The sequence below is a fragment of the Gymnoscopelus microlampas genome (genome assembly GCF_963454915.1).
Source record: "Gymnoscopelus microlampas genome assembly, chromosome: 23".
NCBI classification, from domain to species: domain Eukaryota; kingdom Metazoa; phylum Chordata; class Actinopteri; order Myctophiformes; family Myctophidae; genus Gymnoscopelus; species Gymnoscopelus microlampas.
This window is the reverse complement of record NC_139960.1, coordinates 15494588-15514498: the sequence shown is the minus strand read 5'-3', so window position 1 is coordinate 15514498 and position 19911 is coordinate 15494588. Positions and strand designations below refer to the sequence as shown.

The 19911-nt window shown below is 65.1% G+C and overlaps 1 protein-coding gene across 1 annotated transcript in view; it reads left to right on the top strand.

The window, feature by feature from the left end:
- sema3aa (sema domain, immunoglobulin domain (Ig), short basic domain, secreted, (semaphorin) 3Aa) overlaps positions 1-19911 on the top strand; it is an 818452-nt gene that overhangs the window by 763666 nt on the left and 34875 nt on the right. The gene's annotated exons all lie outside the window — the stretch shown is intronic.

The window sequence follows — 19911 nt, the reverse complement described above, 5'->3', positions numbered from 1 at the left end:
GAGCACACGAGGTGCCGGCGGGGCCCTTGCAAGAGGCGGGCTTCGTTTGCCAGTCGGTCAGTGGGTCCCGCGGTGGTGGTTCCACCACGGTTCCCGGGGGTCGCCGTGCCTAGCGACCCCCGGCAGGCCCTCCGTGCGGGCCTGCGTTCCGTCCCCAGCGTCCGCACGCTGGTCCATAAACTCGTTCTGGGAAAAGTTGCCGAGACTACCGGGAGAGAATTTCAAAGGAGGGGGCCATGGCGGAGCCCAGGACCTCCTGGGCTCCAGAGACCTCCAGGGCGCCCGGCCGAGGCGGCGCGCCCGACCCGAGGCCTCTCTCTCGGCCCGGCCTCGGCGCCCGCGCGCCGCTTCCATACACTCGAGCTGGCACGAGTTGCCGGTCTGCCCGGGAGAGAATTTCAAAGGAGGGGGCCACGGAATAGCCCATCTTCTCCCGGGCTCGCGGAGGAGCTCCAGGGCGCACGGCCGCCCGGCCGTGCCCGACCGGAGGCCTCTCTCTTCCCATACACCCGATGGCCACTGTGGCGTCCAATTTCCTGGTTCTTTCCCCCCTATCGGGGAGGGGGAAAGGGACCCATGGCCACCACCACCGGCGCCCGGCTCGGCCCGCCCGGGCGGCCCCGAGACGGAGCCTCGCCGTCGGCCCCAGCCTCGGCGTCCGCACGCCGGTTCCATACACTCGTTCTGGGATAAGTTGCCGAGACTACCGGGAGAGAATTTCAAAGGAGGGGGCCACGGAGAAGCCCAGCTTCTGCCAGGCTCGCGGAGGAGCTCCAGGGCGCACGACCGCCCGGCCGTGCCCGATCCGGAGGCCTCTCTCTTCCCATACACCCGATGGCCAGCGTGGCCTCCAATTTCCTGGTTCTTTCCCCCCTATCGGGGAGGGGGAAAGGGACCCATGGCCACCACCACCGGCGCCCGGCTCGGCCCGCCCGAGCGGCCCCGGGACGGAGCCTCGTGCCGGGCCTCGCCGCGGCCGAGCTCCATAGGGACCCTCTGGAGCAAGTGGCCGTCTCTACCGAGAGACTTTTTCAAAGGAGGGAGGCAAGGGCGAGCCGGGCGCCTCCAGGGCCCCGGGGTGGGGACGGGGAGGTACCACGCGGAGATCCAGGACAAAGGGGCGCCTCGCGGCGCCCACACTGCCCCGGGACCATGCCCCGTTCTCGGGCAGGGTCCCTAGCTATCCGCTGGCAAAAGTGGCCGAGACTCCCGGGAGAGAATTTCAAAGGAGGGAGCCATGGCGGAGCCCAGAGCTCCTTGGGAGCTCTGGACTCTGAAGAAATCCCGGCTTTTTTCCGAAAGCTCCAGGATTCGGGGCGTCTCGCCGCCCCGCCGCCACCCCAGGAGGGTGCCCCTTCGTGGGGCATGGTCCCTAGCTATCCGCTGGCACCAGTGGCTGGGAGTCCCGAGAGAGAATTTCAAAGGAGGGAGCCATGGCGGAGCTCAGAGCTCCTTGGGAGCTCTGGACTCTGAAGAAATCCCGGCTTTTTTCCGAAAGCTCCAGGATTCGGGGCGTCTCGCCGCCCCGCCGCCACCCCAGGAGGGTGCCCCTTCGTGGGGCATGGTCCCTAGCTATCCGCTGGCAAAAGTGGCCGAGACTCCCGAGAGAGAATTTCAAAGGAGGGAGCCATGGCGGAGCTCAGAGCTCCTTGGGAGCTCTGGACTCTGAAGAAATCCCGGCTTTTTTCCGAAAGCTCCAGGATTCGGGGCGTCTCGCCGCCCCGCCGCCACCCCAGGAGGGTGCCCCTTCGTGGGGCATGGTCCCTAGCTATCCGCTGGCAAAAGTGGCCGAGACTCCCGAGAGAGAATTTCAAAGGAGGGAGCCATGGCGGAGCTCAGAGCTCCTTGGGAGCTCTGGACTCTGAAGAAATCCCGGCTTTTTTCCGAAAGCTCCAGGATTCGGGGCGTCTCGCCGCCCCGCCGCCACCCCAGGAGGGTGCCCCTTCGTGGGGCATGGTCCCTAGCTATCCGCTGGCAAAAGTGGCCGAGACTCCCGAGAGAGAATTTCAAAGGAGGGAGCCATGGCGGAGCTCAGAGCTCCTTGGGAGCTCTGGACTCTGAAGAAATCCCGGCTTTTTTCCGAAAGCTCCAGGATTCGGGGCGTCTCGCCGCCCCGCCGCCACCCCAGGAGGGTGCCCCTTCGTGGGGCATGGTCCCTAGCTATCCGCTGGCAAAAGTGGCCGAGACTCCCGAGAGAGAATTTCAAAGGAGGGAGCCATGGCGGAGCTCAGAGCTCCTTGGGAGCTCTGGACTCTGAAGAAATCCCGGCTTTTTTCCGAAAGCTCCAGGATTCGGGGCGTCTCGCCGCCCCGCCGCCACCCCAGGAGGGGGCCCCTTCGTGGGGCATGGTCCCTAGCTATCCGCTGGCAAAAGTGGCCGAGACTCCCGAGAGAGAATTTCAAAGGAGGGGGCCGTGGCGGAACCCAGAGCTTCTTGGGAGCTCTGGACTCTGAATAAATCCCAGCTTTTTTCCGAAAGCTCCAGGATTTTAGCCCCAAAAAGAGCCGATCGACAAGCTCTTAGCGCCCGAAAAAGGTTGAGGTTTTCGGCCGGGGGTCCTCCAGGGGGTCCCCGGGGACCCCTGGAGCCCATGCCAGCACTCGGCGCGATTTTTCAATTTTTTGGAGAACCATGACTCGGGGCCCCTCCGGACCCGTCGCCTGCCCAGGACCCATGCCTCTGTCCTGGGCTACAACTACCCGATGGCACCGGTCGGCCTTCCGGGCCCCTGGAGGAAAAATGACGGAGGCAGGAAGGCTCATCCTGGCCTCCTCTAGGGCCCTGGGCACTTAGAAGAATTTTCGATTTTTTTCAGAGAACCAGGATTTCGGGCCCCTCGGCGCCCCGGCTCTGCCCCAGGATGGAGCCTCATCCCGGGCATGGTCCCTAGCTACCCGATGGCACCAGTCGGCCTTCCGGGCCCCTGGAGGAAAAATGACGGAGGCAGGAAGGGTCGTCCTGGCCTCCTCTAGGGCCCTGGGCACTTAGAAGAATTTTCGATTTTTTTCAGAGAACCAGGATTTCGGGCCCCTCGGCGTCCCGGCTCTGCCCCAGGATGGAGCCTCATCCCGGGCATGGTCCCTAGCTACCCGATGGCACCAGTCGGCCTTCCGGGCCCCTGGAGGAAAAATGACGGAGGCAGGAAGGGTCGTCCTGGCCTCCTCTAGGGCCCTGGGCACTTAGAAGAATTTTCGATTTTTTTCAGAGAACCAGGATTTCGGGCCCCTCGGCGCCCCGGCTCTGCCCCAGGATGGAGCCTCATCCCGGGCATGGTCCCTAGCTACCCGATGGCACCAGTCGGCCTTCCGGGCCCCTGGAGGAAAAATGACGGAGGCAGGAAGGGTCGTCCTGGCCTCCTCTAGGGCCCTGGGCACTTAGAAGAATTTTCAATTTTTTTCAGAGAACCAGGATTTCGGGCCCCTCGGCGCCCCGGCTCTGCCCCAGGATGGAGCCTCATCCCGGGCATGGTCCCTAGCTACCCGATGGCACCAGTCGGCGGTTCCCCCTGCCTTCCCCGCTCACACAGGGGAAGGGCCAGGGAGCCCAGTGCCTCGCGGCACACTGCCGGGTGAGCGCCCGCCCGCTCTACCTGCCCCGGGAGCCACCGTCCCTGGGCACGGAGGTGGTCCATGGACCCCCGATGGGGACCAGGCACCGGGGGTGGCGCCGCCTTGTGGACGCCGGTGGTATTGCGCCCCGCGGCCACCACAGGCCTACGCAGCCTTGTCGATCTGCTCTTTTTCGACGGCAGCACTTGGTTCTCTTCCACACTCACCACCAGGGACCCCTTCGGGCGGTCCCTGGGAGATTCCGGCTGTCGGAACTCCGGGGTGTCGGAGTAGCGAGGTGGATCCCCCTGGGTTCCACCTCGCTACTCCGACACCCCGGAGTTCCGACAGCCAGAAAAACAGCCGTCAGACTCGGACCGGGGACCCCCGGCGAGGCCTCGACCCGGCCCAGGGAGCCCCGAGGCTGGGTACTGGCTCCGGTCCGGGGGACCCCCGCCTCCGGGGGACACCCGGCTCTCCAGGCGGTCCCGTGGACCCACTCTTAAGCACCCCTCAGCGGGCGTTAAGTGGACTGACAGGCCGCGGCCAAAGCTCCGCGTGGACCTGGTAGTACAAACGCCGACGCGCGCCCATGGGACTATTATGGACTTAGCGCGTCGGACCCGGCTCACCGGCCGGTCCCGCGGACCCACTCTTAAGCACCCCTCGGCGGGCGATAAGTCGGGGGGTCCCGCGGCCTGCGGACCGCAGGTACCTGGTGGTACAAGCGCTGCTGCGACAGTATTTATAATGCCCGTTAGCAGGGTCTTGTTTCCTCGCTGAGGACTGTCTTCTTCCCTCGGCTATATGGTTTCGCTAGGTAGGGGACAGTGGCAATCTCGTTCGGTTGATTCGGGCGCCCCCAAGGCATACGGATCTCCTCGCCAAAGGCGAGGCCGACCGCGGGGGGCCCTCGGGCGGTCTGTTGCAAGACAGGGGGAATCTCGTTCGAACAGCTCGGGCGCAGCCACTGCTGAGTTGCGGGACAGCCGGGGCGCCGGGCACGACCCACATAGATACGTAGCTGCTCGCAGGTTCATGTCAAGTTTCCCCACCCCCAACCCCATCAAGGTAACTTGCCTTGCGGGCGTACTATCGGGGACTCTGGTTTACCCAACTCCTGCGTGCACCACCTATGTGTTCTACACCCATATAAGGTACTGTCCCGGCGTGGGCACTTGGCAGTGCCTGCACGCCCAACTCAGACAGGTCTGCAGCGCCCTTTAAGACAAGCATATGCTACTGGCAGGATCAACCAGGTAGGCCTCCTGTTCCGCCGCGGACGTCGCGCCCAGCTGAGGCGCGCGCCGTGGGGTTGCCGGTCCGCGGAGCTTCCGCCCGAGGCCCCCCGCGAGAGGGGCGGGCGGCTCTCTCCCGGAGGCGTGCACTGCGACGGTCACCGCGGTCCGCCTTTACCACCCAGCCGGTCGAAAGCGTGTTACGGTGGATCGGCAGTCCATGGCCCGGTACGCAGCTGTTTGGTCGGTCGCCGGAGTACGCGACGCGGGCAGGGTTTGAGAAACGGAGTCTCCGGAGCGCGCCTTCGCGCCCCCGCTGCATACGGATCTCCTCGCCGAGCCCCGGTGAGGGGGCTCGAGGCCAGGCCGACAGCGGGGGCCCTCGGGCGGTCCGTGGCAGGACAGCTAGGGCAGACGGGGCGTCTCGGTCTCGCTAGGACGGGGTCGGCCGCGGAGGAGTGCGGAGAAGAGACCACCGAGGCCTCTCCGCACGTGGTTCCTCCGCGCCTGTTCGGGCCCGCAGGCTGCAAGCAGCATCCGCCGGAGCACACGAGGTGCCGGCGGGGCCCTTGCAAGAGGCGGGCTTCGTTTGCCAGTCGGTCAGTGGGTCCCGCGGTGGTGGTTCCACCACGGTTCCCGGGGGTCGCCGTGCCTAGCGACCCCCGGCAGGCCCTCCGTGCGGGCCTGCGTTCCGTCCCCAGCGTCCGCACGCTGGTCCATAAACTCGTTCTGGGAAAAGTTGCCGAGACTACCGGGAGAGAATTTCAAAGGAGGGGGCCATGGCGGAGCCCAGGACCTCCTGGGCTCCAGAGACCTCCAGGGCGCCCGGCCGAGGCGGCGCGCCCGACCCGAGGCCTCTCTCTCGGCCCGGCCTCGGCGCCCGCGCGCCGCTTCCATACACTCGAGCTGGCACGAGTTGCCGGTCTGCCCGGGAGAGAATTTCAAAGGAGGGGGCCACGGAATAGCCCATCTTCTCCCGGGCTCGCGGAGGAGCTCCAGGGCGCACGGCCGCCCGGCCGTGCCCGACCGGAGGCCTCTCTCTTCCCATACACCCGATGGCCACTGTGGCGTCCAATTTCCTGGTTCTTTCCCCCCTATCGGGGAGGGGGAAAGGGACCCATGGCCACCACCACCGGCGCCCGGCTCGGCCCGCCCGGGCGGCCCCGAGACGGAGCCTCGCCGTCGGCCCCAGCCTCGGCGTCCGCACGCCGGTTCCATACACTCGTTCTGGGATAAGTTGCCGAGACTACCGGGAGAGAATTTCAAAGGAGGGGGCCACGGAGAAGCCCAGCTTCTGCCAGGCTCGCGGAGGAGCTCCAGGGCGCACGACCGCCCGGCCGTGCCCGATCCGGAGGCCTCTCTCTTCCCATACACCCGATGGCCAGCGTGGCCTCCAATTTCCTGGTTCTTTCCCCCCTATCGGGGAGGGGGAAAGGGACCCATGGCCACCACCACCGGCGCCCGGCTCGGCCCGCCCGAGCGGCCCCGGGACGGAGCCTCGTGCCGGGCCTCGCCGCGGCCGAGCTCCATAGGGACCCTCTGGAGCAAGTGGCCGTCTCTACCGAGAGACTTTTTCAAAGGAGGGAGGCAAGGGCGAGCCGGGCGCCTCCAGGGCCCCGGGGTGGGGACGGGGAGGTACCACGCGGAGATCCAGGACAAAGGGGCGCCTCGCGGCGCCCACACTGCCCCGGGACCATGCCCCGTTCTCGGGCAGGGTCCCTAGCTATCCGCTGGCAAAAGTGGCCGAGACTCCCGGGAGAGAATTTCAAAGGAGGGAGCCATGGCGGAGCCCAGAGCTCCTTGGGAGCTCTGGACTCTGAAGAAATCCCGGCTTTTTTCCGAAAGCTCCAGGATTCGGGGCGTCTCGCCGCCCCGCCGCCACCCCAGGAGGGTGCCCCTTCGTGGGGCATGGTCCCTAGCTATCCGCTGGCACCAGTGGCTGGGAGTCCCGAGAGAGAATTTCAAAGGAGGGAGCCATGGCGGAGCTCAGAGCTCCTTGGGAGCTCTGGACTCTGAAGAAATCCCGGCTTTTTTCCGAAAGCTCCAGGATTCGGGGCGTCTCGCCGCCCCGCCGCCACCCCAGGAGGGTGCCCCTTCGTGGGGCATGGTCCCTAGCTATCCGCTGGCAAAAGTGGCCGAGACTCCCGAGAGAGAATTTCAAAGGAGGGAGCCATGGCGGAGCTCAGAGCTCCTTGGGAGCTCTGGACTCTGAAGAAATCCCGGCTTTTTTCCGAAAGCTCCAGGATTCGGGGCGTCTCGCCGCCCCGCCGCCACCCCAGGAGGGTGCCCCTTCGTGGGGCATGGTCCCTAGCTATCCGCTGGCAAAAGTGGCCGAGACTCCCGAGAGAGAATTTCAAAGGAGGGAGCCATGGCGGAGCTCAGAGCTCCTTGGGAGCTCTGGACTCTGAAGAAATCCCGGCTTTTTTCCGAAAGCTCCAGGATTCGGGGCGTCTCGCCGCCCCGCCGCCACCCCAGGAGGGTGCCCCTTCGTGGGGCATGGTCCCTAGCTATCCGCTGGCAAAAGTGGCCGAGACTCCCGAGAGAGAATTTCAAAGGAGGGAGCCATGGCGGAGCTCAGAGCTCCTTGGGAGCTCTGGACTCTGAAGAAATCCCGGCTTTTTTCCGAAAGCTCCAGGATTCGGGGCGTCTCGCCGCCCCGCCGCCACCCCAGGAGGGTGCCCCTTCGTGGGGCATGGTCCCTAGCTATCCGCTGGCAAAAGTGGCCGAGACTCCCGAGAGAGAATTTCAAAGGAGGGAGCCATGGCGGAGCTCAGAGCTCCTTGGGAGCTCTGGACTCTGAAGAAATCCCGGCTTTTTTCCGAAAGCTCCAGGATTCGGGGCGTCTCGCCGCCCCGCCGCCACCCCAGGAGGGGGCCCCTTCGTGGGGCATGGTCCCTAGCTATCCGCTGGCAAAAGTGGCCGAGACTCCCGAGAGAGAATTTCAAAGGAGGGGGCCGTGGCGGAACCCAGAGCTTCTTGGGAGCTCTGGACTCTGAATAAATCCCAGCTTTTTTCCGAAAGCTCCAGGATTTTAGCCCCAAAAAGAGCCGATCGACAAGCTCTTAGCGCCCGAAAAAGGTTGAGGTTTTCGGCCGGGGGTCCTCCAGGGGGTCCCCGGGGACCCCTGGAGCCCATGCCAGCACTCGGCGCGATTTTTCAATTTTTTGGAGAACCATGACTCGGGGCCCCTCCGGACCCGTCGCCTGCCCAGGACCCATGCCTCTGTCCTGGGCTACAACTACCCGATGGCACCGGTCGGCCTTCCGGGCCCCTGGAGGAAAAATGACGGAGGCAGGAAGGCTCATCCTGGCCTCCTCTAGGGCCCTGGGCACTTAGAAGAATTTTCGATTTTTTTCAGAGAACCAGGATTTCGGGCCCCTCGGCGCCCCGGCTCTGCCCCAGGATGGAGCCTCATCCCGGGCATGGTCCCTAGCTACCCGATGGCACCAGTCGGCCTTCCGGGCCCCTGGAGGAAAAATGACGGAGGCAGGAAGGGTCGTCCTGGCCTCCTCTAGGGCCCTGGGCACTTAGAAGAATTTTCGATTTTTTTCAGAGAACCAGGATTTCGGGCCCCTCGGCGTCCCGGCTCTGCCCCAGGATGGAGCCTCATCCCGGGCATGGTCCCTAGCTACCCGATGGCACCAGTCGGCCTTCCGGGCCCCTGGAGGAAAAATGACGGAGGCAGGAAGGGTCGTCCTGGCCTCCTCTAGGGCCCTGGGCACTTAGAAGAATTTTCGATTTTTTTCAGAGAACCAGGATTTCGGGCCCCTCGGCGCCCCGGCTCTGCCCCAGGATGGAGCCTCATCCCGGGCATGGTCCCTAGCTACCCGATGGCACCAGTCGGCCTTCCGGGCCCCTGGAGGAAAAATGACGGAGGCAGGAAGGGTCGTCCTGGCCTCCTCTAGGGCCCTGGGCACTTAGAAGAATTTTCAATTTTTTTCAGAGAACCAGGATTTCGGGCCCCTCGGCGCCCCGGCTCTGCCCCAGGATGGAGCCTCATCCCGGGCATGGTCCCTAGCTACCCGATGGCACCAGTCGGCGGTTCCCCCTGCCTTCCCCGCTCACACAGGGGAAGGGCCAGGGAGCCCAGTGCCTCGCGGCACACTGCCGGGTGAGCGCCCGCCCGCTCTACCTGCCCCGGGAGCCACCGTCCCTGGGCACGGAGGTGGTCCATGGACCCCCGATGGGGACCAGGCACCGGGGGTGGCGCCGCCTTGTGGACGCCGGTGGTATTGCGCCCCGCGGCCACCACAGGCCTACGCAGCCTTGTCGATCTGCTCTTTTTCGACGGCAGCACTTGGTTCTCTTCCACACTCACCACCAGGGACCCCTTCGGGCGGTCCCTGTGAGATTCCGGCTGTCGGAACTCCGGGGTGTCGGAGTAGCGAGGTGGATCCCCCTGGGTTCCACCTCGCTACTCCGACACCCCGGAGTTCCGACAGCCAGAAAAACAGCCGTCAGACTCGGACCGGGGACCCCCGGCGAGGCCTCGACCCGGCCCAGGGAGCCCCGAGGCTGGGTACTGGCTCCGGTCCGGGGGACCCCCGCCTCCGGGGGACACCCGGCTCTCCAGGCGGTCCCGTGGACCCACTCTTAAGCACCCCTCAGCGGGCGTTAAGTGGACTGACAGGCCGCGGCCAAAGCTCCGCGTGGACCTGGTAGTACAAACGCCGACGCGCGCCCATGGGACTATTATGGACTTAGCGCGTCGGACCCGGCTCACCGGCCGGTCCCGCGGACCCACTCTTAAGCACCCCTCGGCGGGCGATAAGTCGGGGGGTCCCGCGGCCTGCGGACCGCAGGTACCTGGTGGTACAAGCGCTGCTGCGACAGTATTTATAATGCCCGTTAGCAGGGTCTTGCTTCCTCGCTGAGGACTGTCTTCTTCCCTCGGCTATATGGTTTCGCTAGGTAGGGGACAGTGGCAATCTCGTTCGGTTGATTCGGGCGCCCCCAAGGCATACGGATCTCCTCGCCAAAGGCGAGGCCGACCGCGGGGGGCCCTCGGGCGGTCTGTTGCAAGACAGGGGGAATCTCGTTCGAACAGCTCGGGCGCAGCCACTGCTGAGTTGCGGGACAGCCGGGGCGCCGGGCACGACCCACATAGATACGTAGCTGCTCGCAGGTTCATGTCAAGTTTCCCCACCCCCAACCCCATCAAGGTAACTTGCCTTGCGGGCGTACTATCGGGGACTCTGGTTTACCCAACTCCTGCGTGCACCACCTATGTGTTCTACACCCATATAAGGTACTGTCCCGGCGTGGGCACTTGGCAGTGCCTGCACGCCCAACTCAGACAGGTCTGCAGCGCCCTTTAAGACAAGCATATGCTACTGGCAGGATCAACCAGGTAGGCCTCCTGTTCCGCCGCGGACGTCGCGCCCAGCTGAGGCGCGCGCCGTGGGGTTGCCGGTCCGCGGAGCTTCCGCCCGAGGCCCCCCGCGAGAGGGGCGGGCGGCTCTCTCCCGGAGGCGTGCACTGCGACGGTCACCGCGGTCCGCCTTTACCACCCAGCCGGTCGAAAGCGTGTTACGGTGGATCGGCAGTCCATGGCCCGGTACGCAGCTGTTTGGTCGGTCGCCGGAGTACGCGACGCGGGCAGGGTTTGAGAAACGGAGTCTCCGGAGCGCGCCTTCGCGCCCCCGCTGCATACGGATCTCCTCGCCGAGCCCCGGTGAGGGGGCTCGAGGCCAGGCCGACAGCGGGGGCCCTCGGGCGGTCCGTGGCAGGACAGCTAGGGCAGACGGGGCGTCTCGGTCTCGCTAGGACGGGGTCGGCCGCGGAGGAGTGCGGAGAAGAGACCACCGAGGCCTCTCCGCACGTGGTTCCTCCGCGCCTGTTCGGGCCCGCAGGCTGCAAGCAGCATCCGCCGGAGCACACGAGGTGCCGGCGGGGCCCTTGCAAGAGGCGGGCTTCGTTTGCCAGTCGGTCAGTGGGTCCCGCGGTGGTGGTTCCACCACGGTTCCCGGGGGTCGCCGTGCCTAGCGACCCCCGGCAGGCCCTCCGTGCGGGCCTGCGTTCCGTCCCCAGCGTCCGCACGCTGGTCCATAAACTCGTTCTGGGAAAAGTTGCCGAGACTACCGGGAGAGAATTTCAAAGGAGGGGGCCATGGCGGAGCCCAGGACCTCCTGGGCTCCAGAGACCTCCAGGGCGCCCGGCCGAGGCGGCGCGCCCGACCCGAGGCCTCTCTCTCGGCCCGGCCTCGGCGCCCGCGCGCCGCTTCCATACACTCGAGCTGGCACGAGTTGCCGGTCTGCCCGGGAGAGAATTTCAAAGGAGGGGGCCACGGAATAGCCCATCTTCTCCCGGGCTCGCGGAGGAGCTCCAGGGCGCACGGCCGCCCGGCCGTGCCCGACCGGAGGCCTCTCTCTTCCCATACACCCGATGGCCACTGTGGCGTCCAATTTCCTGGTTCTTTCCCCCCTATCGGGGAGGGGGAAAGGGACCCATGGCCACCACCACCGGCGCCCGGCTCGGCCCGCCCGGGCGGCCCCGAGACGGAGCCTCGCCGTCGGCCCCAGCCTCGGCGTCCGCACGCCGGTTCCATACACTCGTTCTGGGATAAGTTGCCGAGACTACCGGGAGAGAATTTCAAAGGAGGGGGCCACGGAGAAGCCCAGCTTCTGCCAGGCTCGCGGAGGAGCTCCAGGGCGCACGACCGCCCGGCCGTGCCCGATCCGGAGGCCTCTCTCTTCCCATACACCCGATGGCCAGCGTGGCCTCCAATTTCCTGGTTCTTTCCCCCCTATCGGGGAGGGGGAAAGGGACCCATGGCCACCACCACCGGCGCCCGGCTCGGCCCGCCCGAGCGGCCCCGGGACGGAGCCTCGTGCCGGGCCTCGCCGCGGCCGAGCTCCATAGGGACCCTCTGGAGCAAGTGGCCGTCTCTACCGAGAGACTTTTTCAAAGGAGGGAGGCAAGGGCGAGCCGGGCGCCTCCAGGGCCCCGGGGTGGGGACGGGGAGGTACCACGCGGAGATCCAGGACAAAGGGGCGCCTCGCGGCGCCCACACTGCCCCGGGACCATGCCCCGTTCTCGGGCAGGGTCCCTAGCTATCCGCTGGCAAAAGTGGCCGAGACTCCCGGGAGAGAATTTCAAAGGAGGGAGCCATGGCGGAGCCCAGAGCTCCTTGGGAGCTCTGGACTCTGAAGAAATCCCGGCTTTTTTCCGAAAGCTCCAGGATTCGGGGCGTCTCGCCGCCCCGCCGCCACCCCAGGAGGGTGCCCCTTCGTGGGGCATGGTCCCTAGCTATCCGCTGGCAAAAGTGGCCGAGACTCCCGAGAGAGAATTTCAAAGGAGGGAGCCATGGCGGAGCTCAGAGCTCCTTGGGAGCTCTGGACTCTGAAGAAATCCCGGCTTTTTTCCGAAAGCTCCAGGATTCGGGGCGTCTCGCCGCCCCGCCGCCACCCCAGGAGGGTGCCCCTTCGTGGGGCATGGTCCCTAGCTATCCGCTGGCAAAAGTGGCCGAGACTCCCGAGAGAGAATTTCAAAGGAGGGAGCCATGGCGGAGCTCAGAGCTCCTTGGGAGCTCTGGACTCTGAAGAAATCCCGGCTTTTTTCCGAAAGCTCCAGGATTCGGGGCGTCTCGCCGCCCCGCCGCCACCCCAGGAGGGTGCCCCTTCGTGGGGCATGGTCCCTAGCTATCCGCTGGCAAAAGTGGCCGAGACTCCCGAGAGAGAATTTCAAAGGAGGGAGCCATGGCGGAGCTCAGAGCTCCTTGGGAGCTCTGGACTCTGAAGAAATCCCGGCTTTTTTCCGAAAGCTCCAGGATTCGGGGCGTCTCGCCGCCCCGCCGCCACCCCAGGAGGGTGCCCCTTCGTGGGGCATGGTCCCTAGCTATCCGCTGGCAAAAGTGGCCGAGACTCCCGAGAGAGAATTTCAAAGGAGGGAGCCATGGCGGAGCTCAGAGCTCCTTGGGAGCTCTGGACTCTGAAGAAATCCCGGCTTTTTTCCGAAAGCTCCAGGATTCGGGGCGTCTCGCCGCCCCGCCGCCACCCCAGGAGGGTGCCCCTTCGTGGGGCATGGTCCCTAGCTATCCGCTGGCAAAAGTGGCCGAGACTCCCGAGAGAGAATTTCAAAGGAGGGAGCCATGGCGGAGCTCAGAGCTCCTTGGGAGCTCTGGACTCTGAAGAAATCCCGGCTTTTTTCCGAAAGCTCCAGGATTCGGGGCGTCTCGCCGCCCCGCCGCCACCCCAGGAGGGGGCCCCTTCGTGGGGCATGGTCCCTAGCTATCCGCTGGCAAAAGTGGCCGAGACTCCCGAGAGAGAATTTCAAAGGAGGGGGCCGTGGCGGAACCCAGAGCTTCTTGGGAGCTCTGGACTCTGAATAAATCCCAGCTTTTTTCCGAAAGCTCCAGGATTTTAGCCCCAAAAAGAGCCGATCGACAAGCTCTTAGCGCCCGAAAAAGGTTGAGGTTTTCGGCCGGGGGTCCTCCAGGGGGTCCCCGGGGACCCCTGGAGCCCATGCCAGCACTCGGCGCGATTTTTCAATTTTTTGGAGAACCATGACTCGGGGCCCCTCCGGACCCGTCGCCTGCCCAGGACCCATGCCTCTGTCCTGGGCTACAACTACCCGATGGCACCGGTCGGCCTTCCGGGCCCCTGGAGGAAAAATGACGGAGGCAGGAAGGCTCATCCTGGCCTCCTCTAGGGCCCTGGGCACTTAGAAGAATTTTCGATTTTTTTCAGAGAACCAGGATTTCGGGCCCCTCGGCGCCCCGGCTCTGCCCCAGGATGGAGCCTCATCCCGGGCATGGTCCCTAGCTACCCGATGGCACCAGTCGGCCTTCCGGGCCCCTGGAGGAAAAATGACGGAGGCAGGAAGGGTCGTCCTGGCCTCCTCTAGGGCCCTGGGCACTTAGAAGAATTTTCGATTTTTTTCAGAGAACCAGGATTTCGGGCCCCTCGGCGTCCCGGCTCTGCCCCAGGATGGAGCCTCATCCCGGGCATGGTCCCTAGCTACCCGATGGCACCAGTCGGCCTTCCGGGCCCCTGGAGGAAAAATGACGGAGGCAGGAAGGGTCGTCCTGGCCTCCTCTAGGGCCCTGGGCACTTAGAAGAATTTTCGATTTTTTTCAGAGAACCAGGATTTCGGGCCCCTCGGCGCCCCGGCTCTGCCCCAGGATGGAGCCTCATCCCGGGCATGGTCCCTAGCTACCCGATGGCACCAGTCGGCCTTCCGGGCCCCTGGAGGAAAAATGACGGAGGCAGGAAGGGTCGTCCTGGCCTCCTCTAGGGCCCTGGGCACTTAGAAGAATTTTCAATTTTTTTCAGAGAACCAGGATTTCGGGCCCCTCGGCGCCCCGGCTCTGCCCCAGGATGGAGCCTCATCCCGGGCATGGTCCCTAGCTACCCGATGGCACCAGTCGGCGGTTCCCCCTGCCTTCCCCGCTCACACAGGGGAAGGGCCAGGGAGCCCAGTGCCTCGCGGCACACTGCCGGGTGAGCGCCCGCCCGCTCTACCTGCCCCGGGAGCCACCGTCCCTGGGCACGGAGGTGGTCCATGGACCCCCGATGGGGACCAGGCACCGGGGGTGGCGCCGCCTTGTGGACGCCGGTGGTATTGCGCCCCGCGGCCACCACAGGCCTACGCAGCCTTGTCGATCTGCTCTTTTTCGACGGCAGCACTTGGTTCTCTTCCACACTCACCACCAGGGACCCCTTCGGGCGGTCCCTGGGAGATTCCGGCTGTCGGAACTCCGGGGTGTCGGAGTAGCGAGGTGGATCCGGCCAAAGCTCCGCGTGGACCTGGTAGTACAAACGCCGACGCGCGCCCATGGGACTATTATGGACTTAGCGCGTCGGACCCGGCTCACCGGCCGGTCCCGCGGACCCACTCTTAAGCACCCCTCGGCGGGCGATAAGTCGGGGGGTCCCGCGGCCTGCGGACCGCAGGTACCTGGTGGTACAAGCGCTGCTGCGACAGTATTTATAATGCCCGTTAGCAGGGTCTTGTTTCCTCGCTGAGGACTGTCTTCTTCCCTCGGCTATATGGTTTCGCTAGGTAGGGGACAGTGGCAATCTCGTTCGGTTGATTCGGGCGCCCCCAAGGCATACGGATCTCCTCGCCAAAGGCGAGGCCGACCGCGGGGGGCCCTCGGGCGGTCTGTTGCAAGACAGGGGGAATCTCGTTCGAACAGCTCGGGCGCAGCCACTGCTGAGTTGCGGGACAGCCGGGGCGCCGGGCACGACCCACATAGATACGTAGCTGCTCGCAGGTTCATGTCAAGTTTCCCCACCCCCAACCCCATCAAGGTAACTTGCCTTGCGGGCGTACTATCGGGGACTCTGGTTTACCCAACTCCTGCGTGCACCACCTATGTGTTCTACACCCATATAAGGTACTGTCCCGGCGTGGGCACTTGGCAGTGCCTGCACGCCCAACTCAGACAGGTCTGCAGCGCCCTTTAAGACAAGCATATGCTACTGGCAGGATCAACCAGGTAGGCCTCCTGTTCCGCCGCGGACGTCGCGCCCAGCTGAGGCGCGCGCCGTGGGGTTGCCGGTCCGCGGAGCTTCCGCCCGAGGCCCCCCGCGAGAGGGGCGGGCGGCTCTCTCCCGGAGGCGTGCACTGCGACGGTCACCGCGGTCCGCCTTTACCACCCAGCCGGTCGAAAGCGTGTTACGGTGGATCGGCAGTCCATGGCCCGGTACGCAGCTGTTTGGTCGGTCGCCGGAGTACGCGACGCGGGCAGGGTTTGAGAAACGGAGTCTCCGGAGCGCGCCTTCGCGCCCCCGCTGCATACGGATCTCCTCGCCGAGCCCCGGTGAGGGGGCTCGAGGCCAGGCCGACAGCGGGGGCCCTCGGGCGGTCCGTGGCAGGACAGCTAGGGCAGACGGGGCGTCTCGGTCTCGCTAGGACGGGGTCGGCCGCGGAGGAGTGCGGAGAAGAGACCACCGAGGCCTCTCCGCACGTGGTTCCTCCGCGCCTGTTCGGGCCCGCAGGCTGCAAGCAGCATCCGCCGGAGCACACGAGGTGCCGGCGGGGCCCTTGCAAGAGGCGGGCTTCGTTTGCCAGTCGGTCAGTGGGTCCCGCGGTGGTGGTTCCACCACGGTTCCCGGGGGTCGCCGTGCCTAGCGACCCCCGGCAGGCCCTCCGTGCGGGCCTGCGTTCCGTCCCCAGCGTCCGCACGCTGGTCCATAAACTCGTTCTGGGAAAAGTTGCCGAGACTACCGGGAGAGAATTTCAAAGGAGGGGGCCATGGCGGAGCCCAGGACCTCCTGGGCTCCAGAGACCTCCAGGGCGCCCGGCCGAGGCGGCGCGCCCGACCCGAGGCCTCTCTCTCGGCCCGGCCTCGGCGCCCGCGCGCCGCTTCCATACACTCGAGCTGGCACGAGTTGCCGGTCTGCCCGGGAGAGAATTTCAAAGGAGGGGGCCACGGAATAGCCCATCTTCTCCCGGGCTCGCGGAGGAGCTCCAGGGCGCACGGCCGCCCGGCCGTGCCCGACCGGAGGCCTCTCTCTTCCCATACACCCGATGGCCACTGTGGCGTCCAATTTCCTGGTTCTTTCCCCCCTATCGGGGAGGGGGAAAGGGACCCATGGCCACCACCACCGGCGCCCGGCTCGGCCCGCCCGGGCGGCCCCGAGACGGAGCCTCGCCGTCGGCCCCAGCCTCGGCGTCCGCACGCCGGTTCCATACACTCGTTCTGGGATAAGTTGCCGAGACTACCGGGAGAGAATTTCAAAGGAGGGGGCCACGGAGAAGCCCAGCTTCTGCCAGGCTCGCGGAGGAGCTCCAGGGCGCACGACCGCCCGGCCGTGCCCGATCCGGAGGCCTCTCTCTTCCCATACACCCGATGGCCAGCGTGGCCTCCAATTTCCTGGTTCTTTCCCCCCTATCGGGGAGGGGGAAAGGGACCCATGGCCACCACCACCGGCGCCCGGCTCGGCCCGCCCGAGCGGCCCCGGGACGGAGCCTCGTGCCGGGCCTCGCCGCGGCCGAGCTCCATAGGGACCCTCTGGAGCAAGTGGCCGTCTCTACCGAGAGACTTTTTCAAAGGAGGGAGGCAAGGGCGAGCCGGGCGCCTCCAGGGCCCCGGGGTGGGGACGGGGAGGTACCACGCGGAGATCCAGGACAAAGGGGCGCCTCGCGGCGCCCACACTGCCCCGGGACCATGCCCCGTTCTCGGGCAGGGTCCCTAGCTATCCGCTGGCAAAAGTGGCCGAGACTCCCGGGAGAGAATTTCAAAGGAGGGAGCCATGGCGGAGCCCAGAGCTCCTTGGGAGCTCTGGACTCTGAAGAAATCCCGGCTTTTTTCCGAAAGCTCCAGGATTCGGGGCGTCTCGCCGCCCCGCCGCCACCCCAGGAGGGTGCCCCTTCGTGGGGCATGGTCCCTAGCTATCCGCTGGCACCAGTGGCTGGGAGTCCCGAGAGAGAATTTCAAAGGAGGGAGCCATGGCGGAGCTCAGAGCTCCTTGGGAGCTCTGGACTCTGAAGAAATCCCGGCTTTTTTCCGAAAGCTCCAGGATTCGGGGCGTCTCGCCGCCCCGCCGCCACCCCAGGAGGGTGCCCCTTCGTGGGGCATGGTCCCTAGCTATCCGCTGGCAAAAGTGGCCGAGACTCCCGAGAGAGAATTTCAAAGGAGGGAGCCATGGCGGAGCTCAGAGCTCCTTGGGAGCTCTGGACTCTGAAGAAATCCCGGCTTTTTTCCGAAAGCTCCAGGATTCGGGGCGTCTCGCCGCCCCGCCGCCACCCCAGGAGGGTGCCCCTTCGTGGGGCATGGTCCCTAGCTATCCGCTGGCAAAAGTGGCCGAGACTCCCGAGAGAGAATTTCAAAGGAGGGAGCCATGGCGGAGCTCAGAGCTCCTTGGGAGCTCTGGACTCTGAAGAAATCCCGGCTTTTTTCCGAAAGCTCCAGGATTCGGGGCGTCTCGCCGCCCCGCCGCCACCCCAGGAGGGTGCCCCTTCGTGGGGCATGGTCCCTAGCTATCCGCTGGCAAAAGTGGCCGAGACTCCCGAGAGAGAATTTCAAAGGAGGGAGCCATGGCGGAGCTCAGAGCTCCTTGGGAGCTCTGGACTCTGAAGAAATCCCGGCTTTTTTCCGAAAGCTCCAGGATTCGGGGCGTCTCGCCGCCCCGCCGCCACCCCAGGAGGGTGCCCCTTCGTGGGGCATGGTCCCTAGCTATCCGCTGGCAAAAGTGGCCGAGACTCCCGAGAGAGAATTTCAAAGGAGGGAGCCATGGCGGAGCTCAGAGCTCCTTGGGAGCTCTGGACTCTGAAGAAATCCCGGCTTTTTTCCGAAAGCTCCAGGATTCGGGGCGTCTCGCCGCCCCGCCGCCACCCCAGGAGGGGGCCCCTTCGTGGGGCATGGTCCCTAGCTATCCGCTGGCAAAAGTGGCCGAGACTCCCGAGAGAGAATTTCAAAGGAGGGGGCCGTGGCGGAACCCAGAGCTTCTTGGGAGCTCTGGACTCTGAATAAATCCCAGCTTTTTTCCGAAAGCTCCAGGATTTTAGCCCCAAAAAGAGCCGATCGACAAGCTCTTAGCGCCCGAAAAAGGTTGAGGTTTTCGGCCGGGGGTCCTCCAGGGGGTCCCCGGGGACCCCTGGAGCCCATGCCAGCACTCGGCGCGATTTTTCAATTTTTTGGAGAACCATGACTCGGGGCCCCTCCGGACCCGTCGCCTGCCCAGGACCCATGCCTCTGTCCTGGGCTACAACTACCCGATGGCACCGGTCGGCCTTCCGGGCCCCTGGAGGAAAAATGACGGAGGCAGGAAGGCTCATCCTGGCCTCCTCTAGGGCCCTGGGCACTTAGAAGAATTTTCGATTTTTTTCAGAGAACCAGGATTTCGGGCCCCTCGGCGCCCCGGCTCTGCCCCAGGATGGAGCCTCATCCCGGGCATGGTCCCTAGCTACCCGATGGCACCAGTCGGCCTTCCGGGCCCCTGGAGGAAAAATGACGGAGGCAGGAAGGGTCGTCCTGGCCTCCTCTAGGGCCCTGGGCACTTAGAAGAATTTTCGATTTTTTTCAGAGAACCAGGATTTCGGGCCCCTCGGCGTCCCGGCTCTGCCCCAGGATGGAGCCTCATCCCGGGCATGGTCCCTAGCTACCCGATGGCACCAGTCGGCCTTCCGGGCCCCTGGAGGAAAAATGACGGAGGCAGGAAGGGTCGTCCTGGCCTCCTCTAGGGCCCTGGGCACTTAGAAGAATTTTCGATTTTTTTCAGAGAACCAGGATTTCGGGCCCCTCGGCGCCCCGGCTCTGCCCCAGGATGGAGCCTCATCCCGGGCATGGTCCCTAGCTACCCGATGGCACCAGTCGGCCTTCCGGGCCCCTGGAGGAAAAATGACGGAGGCAGGAAGGGTCGTCCTGGCCTCCTCTAGGGCCCTGGGCACTTAGAAGAATTTTCAATTTTTTTCAGAGAACCAGGATTTCGGGCCCCTCGGCGCCCCGGCTCTGCCCCAGGATGGAGCCTCATCCCGGGCATGGTCCCTAGCTACCCGATGGCACCAGTCGGCGGTTCCCCCTGCCTTCCCCGCTCACACAGGGGAAGGGCCAGGGAGCCCAGTGCCTCGCGGCACACTGCCGGGTGAGCGCCCGCCCGCTCTACCTGCCCCGGGAGCCACCGTCCCTGGGCACGGAGGTGGTCCATGGACCCCCGATGGGGACCAGGCACCGGGGGTGGCGCCGCCTTGTGGACGCCGGTGGTATTGCGCCCCGCGGCCACCACAGGCCTACGCAGCCTTGTCGATCTGCTCTTTTTCGACGGCAGCACTTGGTTCTCTTCCACACTCACCACCAGGGACCCCTTCGGGCGGTCCCTGGGAGATTCCGGCTGTCGGAACTCCGGGGTGTCGGAGTAGCGAGGTGGATCCGGCAGGCTCGCTAACCATTCAGCTATGGCCACATCATCAGCAGAGATTCTAAGGCAGTTGTACTCTGTTACAGTAAAGGGGTTTCAGGGGAAACCAGGGAAATGAGGAATAATGTAATAAAAGACTGTCTTGCTAATAAAGCGTTATGTCTCTAATTTTTTTAAATATATTTGATATTACCTTTACATTATTTAATAAATTATGCATTTCATCCTCTATATATTGTCCAGCAACCTTTATGTCATAAAGGAAGAACCTCCAAATTGTTCAAATCGGCCTCATGGTGGCGCTACAAGAGCCCACTTCAT